The sequence below is a fragment of the Miniopterus natalensis genome, chromosome 11 (genome assembly GCF_054644295.1).
Source record: "Miniopterus natalensis isolate mMinNat1 chromosome 11, mMinNat1.hap1, whole genome shotgun sequence".
In the NCBI taxonomy this organism is placed as follows: Eukaryota; Metazoa; Chordata; class Mammalia; order Chiroptera; family Miniopteridae; genus Miniopterus; species Miniopterus natalensis.
In genome coordinates, this window is record NC_142091.1 from 13,349,957 (window position 1) to 13,367,825 (window position 17,869).

Genomic DNA, 17,869 nt, shown 5'->3' on the forward strand with positions numbered 1-17,869 from the left:
GGGCGAAGGCTGCCTTCTGCACAGCCACATTGGTTCATCCCAGGTCCCCAGTCAATATGCAGACATCTCTTCCTTTCTATCACTTCCTCCACCATTTATTTGGAGTTCAAATGTAACTATACAACGCTTCTTTCTTGGTAATCGTTAGAACAAATAGGTTAAAAATCAGTATGACTTAGAATATTTGAACAAAATAGACCTTAGCCAGAAACCCCCGTCAGGGCGTCTGCTGACTGTATGTGTTACATGTTGGTCTCCTAGGACTCCGAGTCCTTCATATGTGGTTCCGCTGCTTCCTACACATCTGGATAGTGGACTCTGAGAAAATGGAAGACAATCTGTTCCACTCACTCATCCAACAAATCTAGATGACGGAGCTCATCTATTAAGCATTTACTACCACAGAGAGGATTAAAAGATGCATTAGAATAACCTGGAATCTTGAGCAAAGACATACAAAGTGCTTTCCCACATACCATCTCATTTGATTCTCAAAACAAACATTTCACATATTATGAAACTGGAGCAGAGGGCAAGTGTCTAATAGTGCACAGCCAGTGGGAGGCAGAGCTGGACCTCAACTGAAAAACGCCTCACTCCCTAGCCCTTCCCAGTGCCATGCAAACAGCACCTTCAAGGTGAGTATCTGGGAAGCGAGTTTATCAGTCAGGGTCCCAGCAGAAAACCCAACTCACTCTAGATGGTACATATGAAAAGACTTTAATGAAAGGACTACATATGCAGGTGTGAGTATGTCACAGGAATAAACGAGGGCTACTGAGGCACCCAGACACTAGCAACAATTGTAAGCCATTACTGGATCTGTGGCTGAAGGAGCAAGGGGAGAAAGGAGTGTAACTGGAGCCTGATGAGAGCTGAAGAGCAGAAGGGCCATTTGGCAGAGGCTGTAATCTAGAAGGGAGGTGGCCCCTGGCAGAGATGCAGCGCTAAAACAGGGACAGAGAGGGACGGGCCCTCATCCCCAACCTTCATCTGCCTGTTGGTGCCTCCCATGGGCTGAAATCAAATGCAAGCTGGCAGATAAGGGGGTTAACTGACCGAGTGTTTAAGAATCAGCATCCAAGAGTATGGAACAGGGTATAGAAAGGCAGAGAATTCATCTGGGTGGAGGCTGGGTGTTGCAAATAGAGAACCAGCCCAGAAAGATAAAACATGCACATAAATAAAGGACTCCAGAGGAGGGACAGAACTTTCCCCTTACAGGTGAATAGGTGGGTTAGTGTGAGCCTGAGAATCAGGAAAGTTTCATTCACTGAGAAGCCTGTAGCTGGGTCTTGAAAAAAAAGTAGGATCTAGAAATACAGAGATGGGAAAGATGGTGTTTTCAGGAAGAATGAACAACACTGCGAAGGCACCCAGACACCTGGTATGTGTGGGGTGTGGAATGGCTGTGTGGAGAAATACTTGCTCTCTTTGGAATATGAGTGCAGGAAGCGAAGGATGAAGCTAGAAGGCAAGTTGAGCCCTGGTAGTGAGGAGCCTGAAATAGTCTGTGAAGGATTCTGCCTGGGGGCAGTAGGGCACCAGGGGCAGTTCTACCAAGGGAAGTCTTTACAGAGCTTACCTCTCTAGGGCAGAGTGTAGGGCATATGGAGGAGGGAGAGTGTTGTTTTATGGAAGAAGTGGCTGAAGAAAGGCTTTGTCCTTTTGCTTGAACTGAATCAAGCCAGGTCACCGCAGGGAGGTCTTCACAAGATCCATTCTCCCATTGACATTCTTCTCTAGACTTTTAAAAATCAAGTTCTGCCCAGCTGGCATGGTTCAGGGATTGAGCATCAACCTATGATCCAGAAGATTAGGTTCGATTCCTGGTCAGGGCACATGCCGGGGTTGAGGGCTTGATCCCCAGTGAGGGGCATGCAGGAGGCAGCCGATCAATGACTCTCTCATCATTGATGTTTCTCTCTCTCTTCCTCTCCCTTCCTCTCTCTGAAATTAATAAAAATACTTTTTTAAAAAAAAATCAAGTTCAGTCTGTTAAAAACTCAGTCAACTGGTCATTTAATTTAGTCTACTGGTGCCAAAACTTAAGAGACATCATTGAAAAAGCAGTAAATTCAATGAGAACCCTAGTCATACTAATGGACATCATGATATCACAGCCAGAACTCAGAGCTGTCTGGTTCTACTAATATGGAGGGTTGGGGGGTGGCTAGGATTAGCTTTTCATCTCTTCTCTTTGATTAAGTTTTTTTAAATTTGTCTGTGTCTTCTCTCTTTTAGCAGCCACTGTTCTAATTTTTTGGTAATAACTTATTTCTTGAAGGCTAAGAGAACAAATCTCTTCAGAGGCTGTTTGTTTTGTCCTAATAGAAATCTGGAATTTGTAACTTTTATACAGTTTGTGGTCCAGATTCCAGGAAACCAGGCTCACCAGATACTTATAAACTCCAAACCTCTCTCAATCTGACTTTAGTTACTACAAGCACTAGAGAACTCCTAACAGAGGGAAATGGGGCAGAGGGTAGAAAGGCTGCAATGTGGCAAGTCCTACAATCCTGTCAGAGGGATATCTGTGAGTGAAGTGAAGAGTTATTGCAAAGCCACACGTTCCACAGTGGTGTCTATGCTCACAGAGTCTAGGAAAACTGGTCGGCTTGAAATGCTGTCACTGGTCACTGACCAATACATTACTTGTAAACATATAATCACAAAGGAATTTATTGGTGCATCTATTCATATAGGTGAGGTGGAAAACAGAAATAGCTTATAGCCCATTTCTGTTTCAGTTATCTATTTTTGAGATAACCGTTTAGCTTCCCCTTGGCAGTAATTCATAATATATATACATAAACATGTGTGTGTGTGTGTGTGTGTGTGTGTGTGTGTGTGGACCATACAGGAAACTGATTTGTTTTTCCTTAGCTCATTTAGGACATCATGTTGACAAGAGCATTTAGTTTGCACCTAACGTGACTTGAGTACATGCTAGCTGTGTATTCCAAGAGCAGCTGCTTAATCTTTCTGAGCCACAGAGTCCTCATGTGTAAATTGAGCAGGATGATGTTCACACCACATCAAAAATTTCAAATGATAAAATCTGTTGTCATGCTTTTTTAAAATGTGTAGCAGCCATGTAAGTGGTGGTTTGTTACTATTACTATAATATCTTGAGGATTTATGTATTTTAATTTATCAGATAGAAATGGTGATAACTGGGTTGAGAAGTCTATTAGCTATGTCTCTGTACTTTGGACTTTAGACATGTGGAAAATGATACTACATAATTCAATTCTTCAAAAATTATCTGATTTCCTGATTAAGTGCTATGGGACACATGGGATGAGTAAACACAGTCCCTGTGCTCCTGGGGCTTACAGCAGAGTGAGGAGATGATAGATGTAGATAGATAGATAGATAGATGATAGATAGATAGATAGATAGATAGATAGATAGATAGATAGATGATAGATAGATAGATGATAGATGATGATAGATAGATAGATAGATAGATAGATAGATAGATAGATAGATAGATAGATAGATAGATAGATAGATAGATGATAGATGATAGATAGATAGATGATAGATGATAGATAGATAGATAGATAGATAGATAGATAGATAGATAGATAGATAGATAGATAGAAGATAGATAGATAGATAGATGATAGATAGATAGATAGATAGATAGATAGATAGATAGATAGATAGATAGATAGATAGATGATAGATAGATATAGATAGATAGATAGATAGATGATAGATAGATAGATAGATAGATAGATAGATAGATAGATAGATAGATAGATAGATAGATAGATGATAGATAGATGATAGATAGATATAGATAGATGATAGATAGATATAGATAGATGATAGATAGATAGATATAGATAGATAGATAGATAGATAGATAGATAGATAGATAGATAGATAGATAGATAGATAGATAGATGATAGATAGATGATAGATAGATGATAGATAGATGATAGATAGATAGATGATAGATAGATATAGATAGATGATAGATAGATAGATAGATAGATATAGATAGATAGATAGATAGATAGATAGATAGATAGATAGATAGATGATAGATAGATGATAGATAGATGATAGATAGATAGATGATAGATAGATATAGATAGATGATAGATGATAGATGATAGATAGATAGATAGATAGATAGATAGATAGATAGATAGATAGATGATAGATAGATAGATAGATAGATAGATAGATGATAGATAGATGATAGATAGATAGATGATAGATAGATATAGATAGATGATAGATGATAGATAGATAGATAGATAGATAGATAGATAGATAGATAGATAGATAGATAGATGATAGATAGATAGATGATAGATATAGATAGATAGATAGATAGATAGATAGATAGATAGATAGATAGATAGATAGATGATAGATAGATAGATGATAGATAGATAGATAGATGATAGATAGATGATAGATGTACAGATAGATATACAATGGAGATGCTTAGATCATTGGTTTTCAATCAGTGTGCCACAAAGAACTTTTTAAAACCTGCAATACCTGAATATTTATTCAGGGGCCACTGACCTCTTTTCTCTTAGATTGTCAAATAAAAAAGAGACAACCATCACAACAATAGTCTTCCAGTGTGAATTCCCTAAGGAGTAAATATACTGTATCGGTCATACAATAGAGTTGCATCTTATTGGTCATGTCACATAAAAGGTTGCATCTGATTGGTCGATTCTTGGTACAGAAATCTTTATATACAAGTATAGGCACCTGATTTTTTAAAAATTCACTTTGAACCAAAAAGGGTAGGTAATTACTATTATTATTATTATTGTAAATCAATCAAAATTATACCTATTTTTTGTCAGATCGGCAAAAGATATACTTTTGGCATGCCACAGAATTTTAGCAATTAGTTTATGTGTACCATACATGAAAAAGTTTGAAAGTCACTGCCTTGGATTGATTTTGCTGAGGAGTGGACTTTATAAACAAAACTCTTTCCACTGCTTCTGAACAAATGGACATGGTTGTGAGATTGAAAAGTGAGAGGCTCACCAAGATGAATGCGTTTATCAATAGCCATGCTTGACTAAGTCCTTGCTATGCAATTGAATTGTCTTCATGGGGATGTGGCACAGAGTTCTAGAACCTTGACTGAATGCAGATAGAAGGTGACTCTGTAGCTATGGGTAGCACCTTTCTCACTTCGTGTTGTGGTTAATGACGACAGCATCATTGAATCTTGGCAGTAAAAATGAAAATCATTTAAAAGACCAGAGAGTTTCTTATGAGATTTTCCTTATGGGTTTCTCCTGGGATGCTTTGAAAATGTAACAATGACAATAACAAAAAGGTTAATCCTTACTTTTTAGGTAGTAGTGTCATTTGGTACATCTCTCAAGGCACATTTTGAAAACTTAGACCTGGCATTATGGACCCTAAAAAATGGCCCATTTCTTTAACAGACTGTATATACATTTTTTTTTAATGCAATGAAATTAAGACTGGTCAAAACACCAAGGATAAAAGAATCTGTATTTGTTAAAACATCATAAAGTATTTTCATGACCAAAAAAAGATCAGTCAGACAAGATGGGATTTAGATTTCTGCCCTTCAGTAAGACCCAGTACTTTAACTCCGCCTGGAAAAGAGAAGGCTTATGAAGATGCTAAGCTATCCCAAATGAGACATTGTGCACAAAATACAACTTTAGTTCTTCAGATGACATTTCGGTGAATTGCCTCCCATTTGTGCTAACAAGCATGGCAAATGGTGGGAAAAAAATCAAAACATTGATCTTTGACTTGGGGATCACTGGCATGTTTTTTTCCTAAATGGAATAATATCTACTCTGGAAACTTGAGATACTCCAAAGTAAAGTCAAGCATTTAAGGAAGAAAATGGGAGGGGGAAAACCATAAAGAACAATTATAATAAATTTAACCATTTGTTCCTTACAGAAACTTTTAAAAGTGCAATGGTGATTTCTCAAGATTGCTGTGGCCATTTGAGGTCTTTTGTGGTTCCAAATAAATTTTGGATTATTTGTTCTAGTTCTGTGAAATATGCCATTGGTATCTTGATAAGAATTGTGTTAACTCTGTAGCTTTGGATGGTGTGGATATTTTAACAATGTACCATCCATGAGCATGGCCTATGCTTCCATTTATTTCTACCTTCTTCAATTTATTTCTTCAACGTCTTGTAATTTTCTGAATACAAGTTTTCTTACTTATTGGTTAAATTTATTCCTGGATTTTTTTCTGATGTAAATGCAATTGTTTTCTTAGTTTCCCTTTCTGATAGTTCATTATTGGTGTATAAAAATGCCACCGATTTCTGGATAATTATTTTGTATTTTGTTACTTTACTGAATTCAGTTATCAGTTCTAGTAGATTTCTTGGTATAATCTTCAGGATTCTCTATACACAGTATCGTGTCACCTGCAAATAATGACAGTTTTACTTCTTCCTTTACAGTTGGGATGCCTTTTATTTCTTCTCCGTGCCTGATTGCTGTGGCTAGGACTCCTCGTACTATGTTGAATGAGAGTGGTGAAAGTGAACATCTCTGTGTTGTTCATGATCTCAAGGGAAATGCTTTTAGATTTTCCCCATTGAGTATAATGTTAGCTGTGGGTTTGTCATATGTGGCCTTTATTATGTTGATGTATGTTCCCTCTATTCCCACTTTGCTGAGAGTTTTTATCATACATGGGTGTTGGGTTTTGTCAAATGCTTTTTCTGCAGCTATTGATATGATCATATGATTTTTACCCATCATTTTGTTTATGTGATGTATCACATTAATTGATCTGTGGATTCTGTACCAATCTTGAATCCCAAGAATAAATCTCACTTGATCATGGTGTATGATCTCTTTAATGTATTGCTGGATTCAGTTTGCTAATATTTTATTGAGGATTTTTGCGTTTATGTTCATCAAGGATATCAGCCTATGATTTTCTGTGTTTGTAGTGTCTTTATCTGCTTGTGGAATAAGACTAATGCTGGCCTTGTAAAATAGCCTTGGGAGTCTCCCCTTCTCTTGAATTTTTTAAATAGTTTAAGAAGGATAGGTGTTAGTTCTTTCAATGTTCAGTAAAATTCACCTGTGAAGCTATCTGTTTCAGGATTTTTGTTTGATTACTGCTTCTGTTTCATTAGTTGTAATCAGTCTGTTCAGATTTTGTTTCACTTCTAAGAATTTATCCATTTATTTGAGATTGTCCACTTTGTTGGCATATAGTGGTTTGTAATATTTTCTTATAATCCTTCATATTTCTGTGGTGTCAGTTGTTACTTCTCCTCTTTCATTTCTGGTTTTATATATTTGGGTCCTCTTTTTTTCTTGATGAGTCTGGTTAAAGGATCATCAATCTGGTTTATCATTTCAAAGAACCAGCTCTTGTTTTCATTATTAATCTTTTGTATTTTTTTTAGACTCTATTTAATCTATTTCTGCTCTGATATTTATTATTTGCTATCTTCTATTAACTTTGGGCTTTGTTTATTTTTTCTGGTTCCTTTAAATGTTAGACTGTTTGAGGTTTGTCTGATTTCCTGAGGGCCTGTAAAGCTATGAATTCTCTCTTAGGACTGCTTTCACTCTGTCCAACAGATTTTGAGTCATGATCTCATGTTCTTTTTTTCCAAGGTATCTTTTGATTCCTTCCTTAATCCCATTGTTAATCCACTCATTGTTTAGTAACAAGTTATTTATCCTCCATGTGTTTGTGTGTTTTCAGTTTTTATCTTGTGACTGATTTCTCATTTCATACCATTGTAGTCAGAGAAGATGCTTGATATGATTTCATTCATCTTAAATTTATTGACACTTGTTTTGTGTCTTAACATGTGGTCTATCTTAGAAAATGTTCCATGTGCACTTGAAAAGAATGTATATTCTGCTGTTTTGGGGTGAAATGCTCAAAATATCAATTAAATCCATCTGCTCTAGTGTGTTATTTAAAGCCGCTGTTTCCTTGTTGGTTTCCTATCTGGAAGATCTATCCATTGATGTCACTGGAGCATTAAAATCCCCTACTATGATTGTATTACTGTCATTCTCTCACTTTATGTCCATCAACATTTTCTTTATATATTTAGGTGCTCTTACATTGGGTGTATAAATGTTTACAAGGGTTGCCCTGGCTGGTGTTGCTCAGTTGATTGAAGTGTCATCTTATACACAGAAAGGTGGCAGGTTCAATACCCTGTAAGGGCACATACCTAGGTTTTGGGTTCAATCTTAGGTCCGGGCACATACAGGAGGCAACTGATTGATTTTCTCTCTCACATCAATGTTTCTCTCTCTACTTTCCTCTCTCTAAAATCCTTTTTTTTTTTTAAATCCTCGTATGAGGATTAAAAATAATAATAATGATAAAAATAAATGTTTACAAGGTTTATATCTTTTTGTTGGATTGATCCCTTTATCATCATGTAGTGTCCTTCTTTGTCTCTTATTATAAACTTTGTTTTAAAATCTATTTTGTCTGATATAAGTATTGCTATGCAAGCTTTCTTTCATTTCCATTTGCATGAAATATCTTTCTCCATCCCTTTACTTTCAATCTGTGTGTGTCTTTCGTTCTGAAATGGGTCCCTTGTAGACAGCATGTACATATATGTGTTCTGTTTTCTTATCCATTCAGCCACCCTATGTCTTTTGATTGCAGCATTCAACCGCTTTACATTTACAGTGATTACTGATAGGTACGTATTTATTGCCACTTTATTCTTTATTAGTATATTCCTCTTTTCTCCTTCTCCTCTTCTTCCTCCTACTCTTCTTTTGTAAAGAAGTCCTTTTAACATTTCTTATAATACTGGTTTGGTTGTAATGAACTCCTTTTAGCTTTTTCTTCTCTATGAAGCTCTTTATTTTTCCTTCAATTTTAAATGATAACCTTGCTGGATAAAGTAATCTTGAGGTCCTTGCTTTTCAACACTTTGAATATTTTGTGACAATCCTTTCTGGCCTGAAATGTTTTTGTTAAGAAATCAGGTGACAGCCTTATGGGAGCTCCTTTGTAGGTAACAACTATCTCTCTCTTGTTGCTCTTAAAATTTTCTCTTTGTCTTTAACCTTTGGCATTTTAATTATGATGTGTCTTGGTGTGGGCCTCTTTGAGTTCATCTTGTTTTGGACTTGTGTTTCCTGGACTTGTGAATCTTTTTCCTTCACCAGGTTAGGGATGTTTTTAGTCATTATTTCTTCAAATGGGTTCTCAATCACTTGCTCTCCCTCTTCTCCTTTTGGTTCCTTTACGATGTGGTTATTGCTCCGCTTTATGGTGTCCCAAAGGTCCCTTAAACTATTCTCATTCTTCTTAAAAATTTTTTATTTTTTGTTGCTTTGCTTCTGTGTTTTTGCTACCTTCTCTTTCAAATCACTGATTCAATCATCTGCTTCTTCCAACCTACTGTTTATTCCTTCAAGTGTATTTTTCATTTCAGATATTGTATTCTTAATGAGCTTGGCAGGGCAGGCCACAGGGAGTCAGTGGGTTGGGCTATTGCATTCCTCCAGGCTAATGCTGTATCTGTGGGCAGCATGGGAGAGAGACTCAGTACAGGAACCTTGGAGGCTGACCCTTCAGCTCTCTCCCTGGAGCCACACAACCCAGTCTCTCCTCACACAACTCTAGCCTGCTCTGAGCCCAGGGTGAGTAGCTGCAAGCAAGATTTTGTGTGCTGGTCTTTTAAGAAGGAGCCTGGGTTTCTAGCTGATACCTGTTTCTCCCTCATTGACAGAATCCCCACTGATTTTCTCAGCCAGATGTTATGTAGGTTCCTATTCCCAGTTCTGAGCTGCAAAGCCTGGCATGGGTTTGAGACCCCACACTCCTCAGGGGGGGAACCTTTGCAGCTGAGATACCCCTCTGGATTTTCAGCCACCTTCTATAGGTGTGGGACCATCCCTTTTCATGTCTCCACCCTTCTTACCAATCTCAATGTGGCTTCTTCTATAAATCTTGGTTATATGATTTCTGTTCAGCGGGTCTTCTGTTGGTTGTTCAGGTTGATTGTTTTATATTTTAGTTGTAATTACAGTTTAATTCTGGGAGGAGGTGATTGTCACTTCCACTTACTCTGCCTTCATCTTGGATCTGTCTGAAAACTTCTCCTCAAATGAAATATTGCATGAAAGCTCCATATGTATATGAAGTAGAACAAAATGAAGCTTCTCTAGTTGAAGTAGGGACTAGGAAGGAGTTCCCCCACTCAGATTATTCTCATCTCTGAAGACAGCAGGGCACATGACATAGTTTGAAAAACAGGCATCTCCTCATTTTATTCATGTGACATCAGGACAATTGGAGCCCAGAGCAGTGAAGTGATGCGCCCAAGGTGATACAGTAAACATCTGGCAAAATTAAGACTGCTGCCCAATCCTCCTAATTCCTCATTTTAATTTACTTCTACTGCATCATTCTGCATCATTCTAATCAATATTATTAAGTTCATTTACATTTTCTTGTAGAAATATTTCGTATGTCCCAAATAAATTTTAAGCAAACATTTGAGTGTCTGAGTCATGTTTAAAAAGTATCCTTCCCAAGCTCTTCTTGGATATGTCACATTACCAGTTGCAAATTTAACAAACTTACTGACATGCATGCCTCCCAAATTGTGAGAGCATAGGAATGGAAACTGAAACTTTGAAGTGTAGTATGTTCCATTCCTCCCCCCCAGTAAAAGTCACCAAAAAACCCAGGCATAATTTCTAAACCCTAGACTTACTTCCATCAAACCAGAAAGGAGGAAAGCTGTAGCATCAACTACTTCTCCTTTCATTCCTTTCCATGTCCCATGACCCTCTTCAAGTTGAATTGCTAATTAGTACCAAAATAACCTGCAAGCAGCTAAGCAACTGGACATATTAGTAGTAAAGAGAATAAATAACTGGCAAACTAGACAATTGAGCCCAGATAGTCAATTAAATGGTATTTTGAAGAACAATTTGTTGGTCATCTTCTTTATATTTTTATTTTCTCCAAACAAGAAATTCTTGTTAATAAACTTTTATCAAACATCCAAGGGAGATTGGAGTGGGGAGGGGAAATAATCATGCTACCACATGATGGCTGTCCCCATTTCAATGATCTCAGTGACAAGAGTGAAGCCCTCACTTAGTGCTATGTGTGAAACATTGGGTCACAATGAACAGTTCCAAATACCATAATTTTGCCAGGATTCCCATCTATTCTTGCAGTCTGAACACTGGGCCTGGGAAAAGCATGACAAGAAGACTGATTCTCTAGAGAAACAAAATCAATAGGAGATACATATTTACTTACTTATTTATTTTATTCATTCCTTCATTCACTCAAAGGAATTGGCTCACATAATTACACAGGCTGAGAACTCCCAAGATCTTCAGTCCAAAGGCCTGAGAACCAGAAGAGCTGATGGTTTAAGTTCCAGTCTGAGTCCCAATCCAAAGGCAGAAGAGGAGCAATGTCCCAGCTGGGCCATCAGACAGAGAGAGTAAATCCTGTCTTGTTCAGCCTTTTGTTCTATTTGGGCCTTTAATGAATTGGATGAGGCCCACCCCCACTGAGGAGGGCAATGAACTTTACTCAGTTTTCTGACTCAGATGTTAATCTCATCCACAAACACTCTTACAGACACATCCCAAAATGATGTTTCACCAAGCATCAAAGCACCCCATAGTCCAATCAGGTTGACACACACATTTAACCCTCACATGGCTTAAGGATGGAATCAGGCCTTCACCAGGGGTGCCTGAAAGCTTATTGCTATAGATGCAAACTGGCATCTATCTCACTAGGAGTCCATCTCAAAGAGGCCATTCTTGGACCCCAAATGTCTGTGGATGAGGCCACTGTGATGACTCTTAGACTTGACTTTAACATCCCTCTTGAATGAAGCCATTGTCTAAATGGGAAGAAATACGGTTTTTGAACACTAATACCTGTTAAGGATGGAAAAGTGTTCTGAAGCATTTTTGTGTTCTTTTGGTTAATAACAAATTCAGGGAGATGAGGAGGAAAAGAATTGGAAACATTTTTGTCTCGTGATGATTTGGCAAGAGAAATGCATGCTCTTGGCAGTTTCTTTACTTAGCTTCAATGGCATAATAAGAGGACACCAGTTTCGGGCTTTCATCTGGAAATAAAGTCCCAGGGCATGAAGCAGACTCAAAGGCTGATTTTTCCTTAAAACAAATTGATTCTATGATATTAATAAATACTGCACAGTTTCTCATATGAAGCTGCTTTACAATACAAAAGCCTGGAGGAGTCTATCCCTGTGAAGTATTTGGCAAGCAAATGTAAGGCAGGAGTATTTAATGATCATTTTAAAACAATTTTTGCTGTCCTAGTTAGTCTAAGTTGGCCTCATAGGCATGTGACTTGACAAAGATCCATAATTCACTCATTTTCCTAACTTGCTTCAAGCAATCATAATTTTCCATTGGTCTAGAATTTCTCCAGCCCAGGACAGACCTCGGCCCAATAGAGAACCAGTGGGCCTGAACGGCAGCTGAATTAAAACACTATTCCTTTAATACTTTATTGTAATGTATATTTAGACAAGGATTCTCTCCACTTACTAAACATCAAGTTTTTGGCACAATTCACCCCTAAGTCACCTGTCAAGAATCTGTGGCAGGCAAATTAACCTCAAAACCAGCTTAAATTGATAATGTAAAACAGAAACTATAAAAGTTTTTAAAGAGCCAACCTATTATTTTTAAAATAACACAGCAATGTGCTTAGTTCTAAACTTAGTTTTAAGTAAAAAAATCAGAACATTAAATTGTCTGAAAGCATCATCCTGCCCCCTCCTTCTGATCCTTAGCACATTCTCACAAAGGAGGTGGCATGTTTGTGCTCGACTGGGCAACTTGGGAAACAAATCTGAGTTACAGAGTGTTATGGGCTCTTGGAAGGAGGGAGGTGCTGTCAGAATAGATGTTGTTCTTCACCTTGTCCACGGCACTTGCATATGAGCCCACAGTTTGTGACTATGTTTTACAGTTGGCTGGCTACTCTCTCCTTCTCTCGATCCCTGCCCTCTTATTAAACAAAACACTTGCATGTTCTGGGAAGTGCTGGCAACTCACCCATGTCACTGTCATCCAGGCAGTGCTGTGATGTGGTGAAAAAAGTCCCAAGGCTGGAATTTTAGAGCAGCTCTGCCCACTGCGGGGGTGTGCAGTGGGCTCTGTACAAATCCCTTGCCAGATGTGGGTGTAGGCCAAGGGCAGCGAGGGACAGCTGCTGGAAAAGAAGGGACGCTGCAGCCTCCCCTGCAAATGCTAAAATCTCCTCCTCCCGCTCCCCCACCTCTCACCAAGGCTCCCTGGTTATTTCTGCTAGCTCTTTCTCAGTTCTTTCGTCTGTAATCAACTTCTTTCTATTTCATCACATCAGATTCATTCATTCAACAAATATTTATTAAGCACCTACTATGCAAGACACTCACCCTTCACCACGCCTCAGTCTGCCCATGATCCTCACTTCTTCCTGAAATTGGTCTGGACAAGGGCACCTGTCTATTGTCAGACTCATGGCCACATTTCCAGTGCTCTCTCTGCAGCATCTGAGAGTGCTGATCTCTGTATTTCATAAAACATACTCACCCATTGCTGTCCTTGATAACCCTCTCTCCCCATTTTGCTCCACCTTGGTCTCTTTCTTGCTCCTTGCCCCTTTTCTGCCTCTTCAGTGTTTATATGCCCCAGAGTTACATTGTTAATCCCTTTGTAATTCTACACACCCTTCTGGATTACCCCATGTCTTCTTAAGGCTTCAGCTAATTTATTCTGAGGGCTAAATCTTCAGCCCACATCTCTCTCCTGAACTCCAGACATATTTAGTCAACTGCTTGCACAATACAACCATCTGTTCCAATTACTACAGCTGCATAGCAAGTCCTCCCAAATGTTAGTGGCATAAAACAACCATTGGTTGGGTCAGAAACACAGGACACAACAAAGACAGTCGTTTCTGCTGTGTGATGTCTGGGGCCTCAGCGGAGGCGACTTAAAGGCTGGGGTGATTTAACTAATGGAGACCGGAATCATCTGGGAATATCTCCATTCACACGTCTAGCGGTTGGTGTCTCTAACTAGGTCACATGCCCGTTGGCTGGGACCTCATCTGGGGCTGTCAGCAAGAACACCTACAAATGGCTTCTCCATGTGGCCTAGACTTCCTCACGGCATGGCAACCTCGGTGTCATTAGACTTCCTGCATGGCTGCTCGGGGCCCCAAAGGTCAATGTCTCAGCTAACAATGTAGTCGCCTTTTATGACCGAGCCACAGAAAGCTCTCAGCGTCGCTTCCATCACTGTGTATTTGGGACAAACAAGTCACAAGCCCACCCATATTCAAAGAGAGAGGATCCAACTCCACCTGGTGATAGGGGGTGGGTGGCAGGGCTATAGAAGCACACAGGACGGGAGATATTGCTGCAGCCGCCTCTGGAAAGCAGTTTGCCGCATCTCTCCCCTGCACGCCCATCCTCAGGGTACCCCATCTGTACGATGTATCACAGTGCCGCACGCGCTCCACAGTGCCGCACACGCTCCACAGTGCCGCACGCGCTCCACAGTACCGCACACGCTCCACAGTGCCACACGCGCTCCACAGTGCCGCACGCGCTCCACAGTGCCGCACACGCTCCACAGTGCCGCACGCGCTCCACAGTGCCGCACACGCTCCACAGTGCCGCACGCGCTCTCTCCTCCAAGCTTTCGCACATGCCATTCCCTCTGCCAGGAGCATCCTTTCCTGCCTGCGAGCCCCCACCACCTGGTTTATTCATTTATTTCTTCAAATGTTTTATTGAGTGCAGATATCTGGAGCACCGTCAAACCTGCATTACCTGTAGACTCAAAGAGGAGCAACCACGTTGTCCCCACCGGCAGACGCGCTAGGCTTGGCACACGTGACGGAGATTAGTGACGTATCACGAGAGCGATACGGCTCCTGGAGAGCTTCCACAATTTGGAGTAGGGTCCGAATCGCATGAAAAGCAAAGCTGCTCACAATAGGGAACTTGTATTGCACTGAACGTACACAGTATTTTAATTTTTAAAATAAAAATAACTCTTTCGCGGAAGATTGCCATTCCCCCAACTTTGTTCCTCTAGTTTTCAGAAATTTTAATTTTAAAAAATCATGTGCCTTTTGGGAAGTTTATCTGAGTAATAACTAAACTGTATCTCTTCTCCGGTTGCTGAGGTGCATTAAACCTGAGGATAACAGCTCCCTCTCCGGCAATATGATTTCTGCCTCAGTGTCTGTACTGTCCAGCAGCTTGAGCCACATTTTCAGAACTTTCCCCTTTAAAATCTTCATGTTCCCTTACTTCAGCCCCAGTGAATCCTTCTTCAGACTCCGTGTGAATCTTCCCTGCAGCTGGGGAGCCTTTGACCCTTTCCTGAGTGAAACGCGTTCTAGCTGGAGTGCGCCAAACCCAGCCTCCATGATCTTTGGGAAAGCACTTCGGGCCATTGCTTCCAGATACTTCTGTCTTCCCTCAGCACTCAGTTCTTGCAACTTTAGTTCCAAGGCCCCACTGAAAGGAATGACCAAGTCATCTGAGTCATACCTGTGCACCTATTCTTTAATTTTTTAAAAAAATACGTTTTTATTGGTTTTAGAGAGAGGAAGGGAGAAGAAGCGAGAGAGAGAAACATCCATGTGAGAGAGAAAAAACATCATCCGGTTGTCCTCCGTATGTCCCCCAAATGGGACTCGAACCGACAAGCTGGGTATGTGCCCTGAGCGGGAATTGAACCCACGACCTTTCCGTGGACAGGATGACACTCAACCAACTGAGCCACATCGGCCAGGGCCCCCCTCTTTAATTTTCATCAACCATTTGTTTTTCTCTCTAATGTAGCCTGTTTCAGAAAGATTAACCAAGTAGGCCATTGGTTTTGAGGTCAGAAATAGGTGTTCATTCAGCATTTCAATCTCTTTGTCATTCCAGTCATGACAGAAGCAAAGAGGTTTCTTTTGATCTCTCACCCAGGATTTGACGGCGCAATAGGTCATATTCAGGTTTGAGTTTTTCACTTCCCCCTCTCACAGCCCCTTTTTCTAGTTTATCTATTCTGGGCCCAACCACTTCCTCACCTTTAAGCTGAAGCTCTTCGTGGGTTATTCCTGTACCTCCAACAGGGTCTACACGTCCTTCAATACGTGTGATGCCATCATCTTCGAAAGCACGTGATAGATGAAAGATTCCGTCACAGCACTGACATGAGACAAAAAGGCACCTCCCAGGCCTTGTCCATTGGGGGCTCCTTTCACAAGACCCGTGACAGCCCCTGCATTTAGAAAGGCGGGGATTTTGCCTGCCGGTTTGTGGCACTGGCAAGGAGAATCAAACCTTTCGTCTGGCGCAGGTACTCTGCTCTCATCAGGATCAACAGTGCAGAAAGTTTCTGCTGAAGCCTATTGGTTAACACATTGAAGAAGGTACCTTTCCCAGCACTTGGCAATCCAACAATGCCCATTTTCAAGGGGGTTCCCAATTATCTTCCAGTGATTGGAGATGGTTTAATTTCGTCACCTCCTTTTCTGGGGAGGCATCATGCTGCTGGCTAGTGATGACATGGAGCCTCAGAGGCAGTGACATAAAGGTCCTCCTGGCAGCGGGAGAAGGAGAGTAAGGAGGAGAGAGGGCAGGCCAATGCCTCGCTACCACCTGATTGGTTTTTTATTGTTGACAGTATTACAGATGTCCCCCTTACCTCCCCTTTGTCTGTCTCTGCCAAGCACCCACCCCTCACCACACTACTGTCTGTGTCCAGGGGCTATGCACATATGCATATAAGTTCTTTGGTTAGTATCTCCCCTTCTCCCCCTCCCTCCCTCCCCGCTGAGATCTGTCAGTCTGTTCCATGCATCCATGCCTCTGGACCTGATTTTAAAATCTAACTTCTATCTGTCCTTCAAGCCTCATCTCAGATGCCACTTTATTCAGATCCAAGCTTGCCCTTAGGAGAGATACAGTGTCCAGTCCACCACCTCACCTTGTTTTCTTCCCTGTTAGCTCCCCTTACTCACCCAACAATTGGATGTGGGGACGGACGTCCCATGTCTGAATTCTGAGTCACTTGACCTGAGTTCAAAGTCTGGTTCTGCCACTTGCTGATTGTGCAAATGCTTGAGCAATATGCTTAACTTCATAAAGCTTTAGTTTCCACATCTCTAAAATGAGGAAAGTGTTATATTACCACATGGGAATGAAGGTTAAATGGGATTATGCAAAGATACTGGCCTATAGGAGCTTTAGTAAAAGCTACTAAATTATCCTGAGAGTTTAATTTTAAGAACTGATATCATAATGCAACCATTTCCCCTCTAGTTCTAAGGAGATACATTGCTGAAAAAAAATGAAAAGAAAAAATAACCTTTTTGAAATACATTTACTATAAAGGCATCCATTGTCTATATTTCTATACTTTCTTGTTTTAATGATTATAATTCGTGTCATTCAGTATTTAGACAGCCAGTCTTCAGTACAAGCATTTGCATAGGATGTTCTATATTTAGCATAGCTCATTATTTCTCTCCGAGCATATGCTTTTACTCCCACTGATGTGAGACAGAACCTTTCTGCTTTCAAAAAGACACTTGCCCCAGCTGTCTCTCCTACAAAGTGCACCTCTCTTTCTTCTTGTACCATTGGTCCAAAAAGAGCAGCTAATTCTGCATAATTACTACCCACATATGACTTTTCTTTCTCTCTTTGGCTCCAATGACCACTCTGCTTGACACTCACCATGCATGGTTTCGGTCTACTCTGAGGGTTGAGTAGAGGGTACCCCTACATTGTCCTTGGGTAGGAAACAGGCTCTGCTAACAGATTTGCAGTGAAAGAAGCACATT

The 17,869-nt window shown here is 40.2% G+C and overlaps 1 pseudogene; it reads right to left on the reverse strand.

Moving 5' to 3' along the window:
- Positions 1–15,143: 15,143 nt before the first annotated feature.
- On the reverse strand, positions 15,144–17,666 carry LOC107529977 (obg-like ATPase 1 pseudogene; annotated as a pseudogene).
- Between the last annotated feature and the right edge of the window lie 203 nt (positions 17,667–17,869).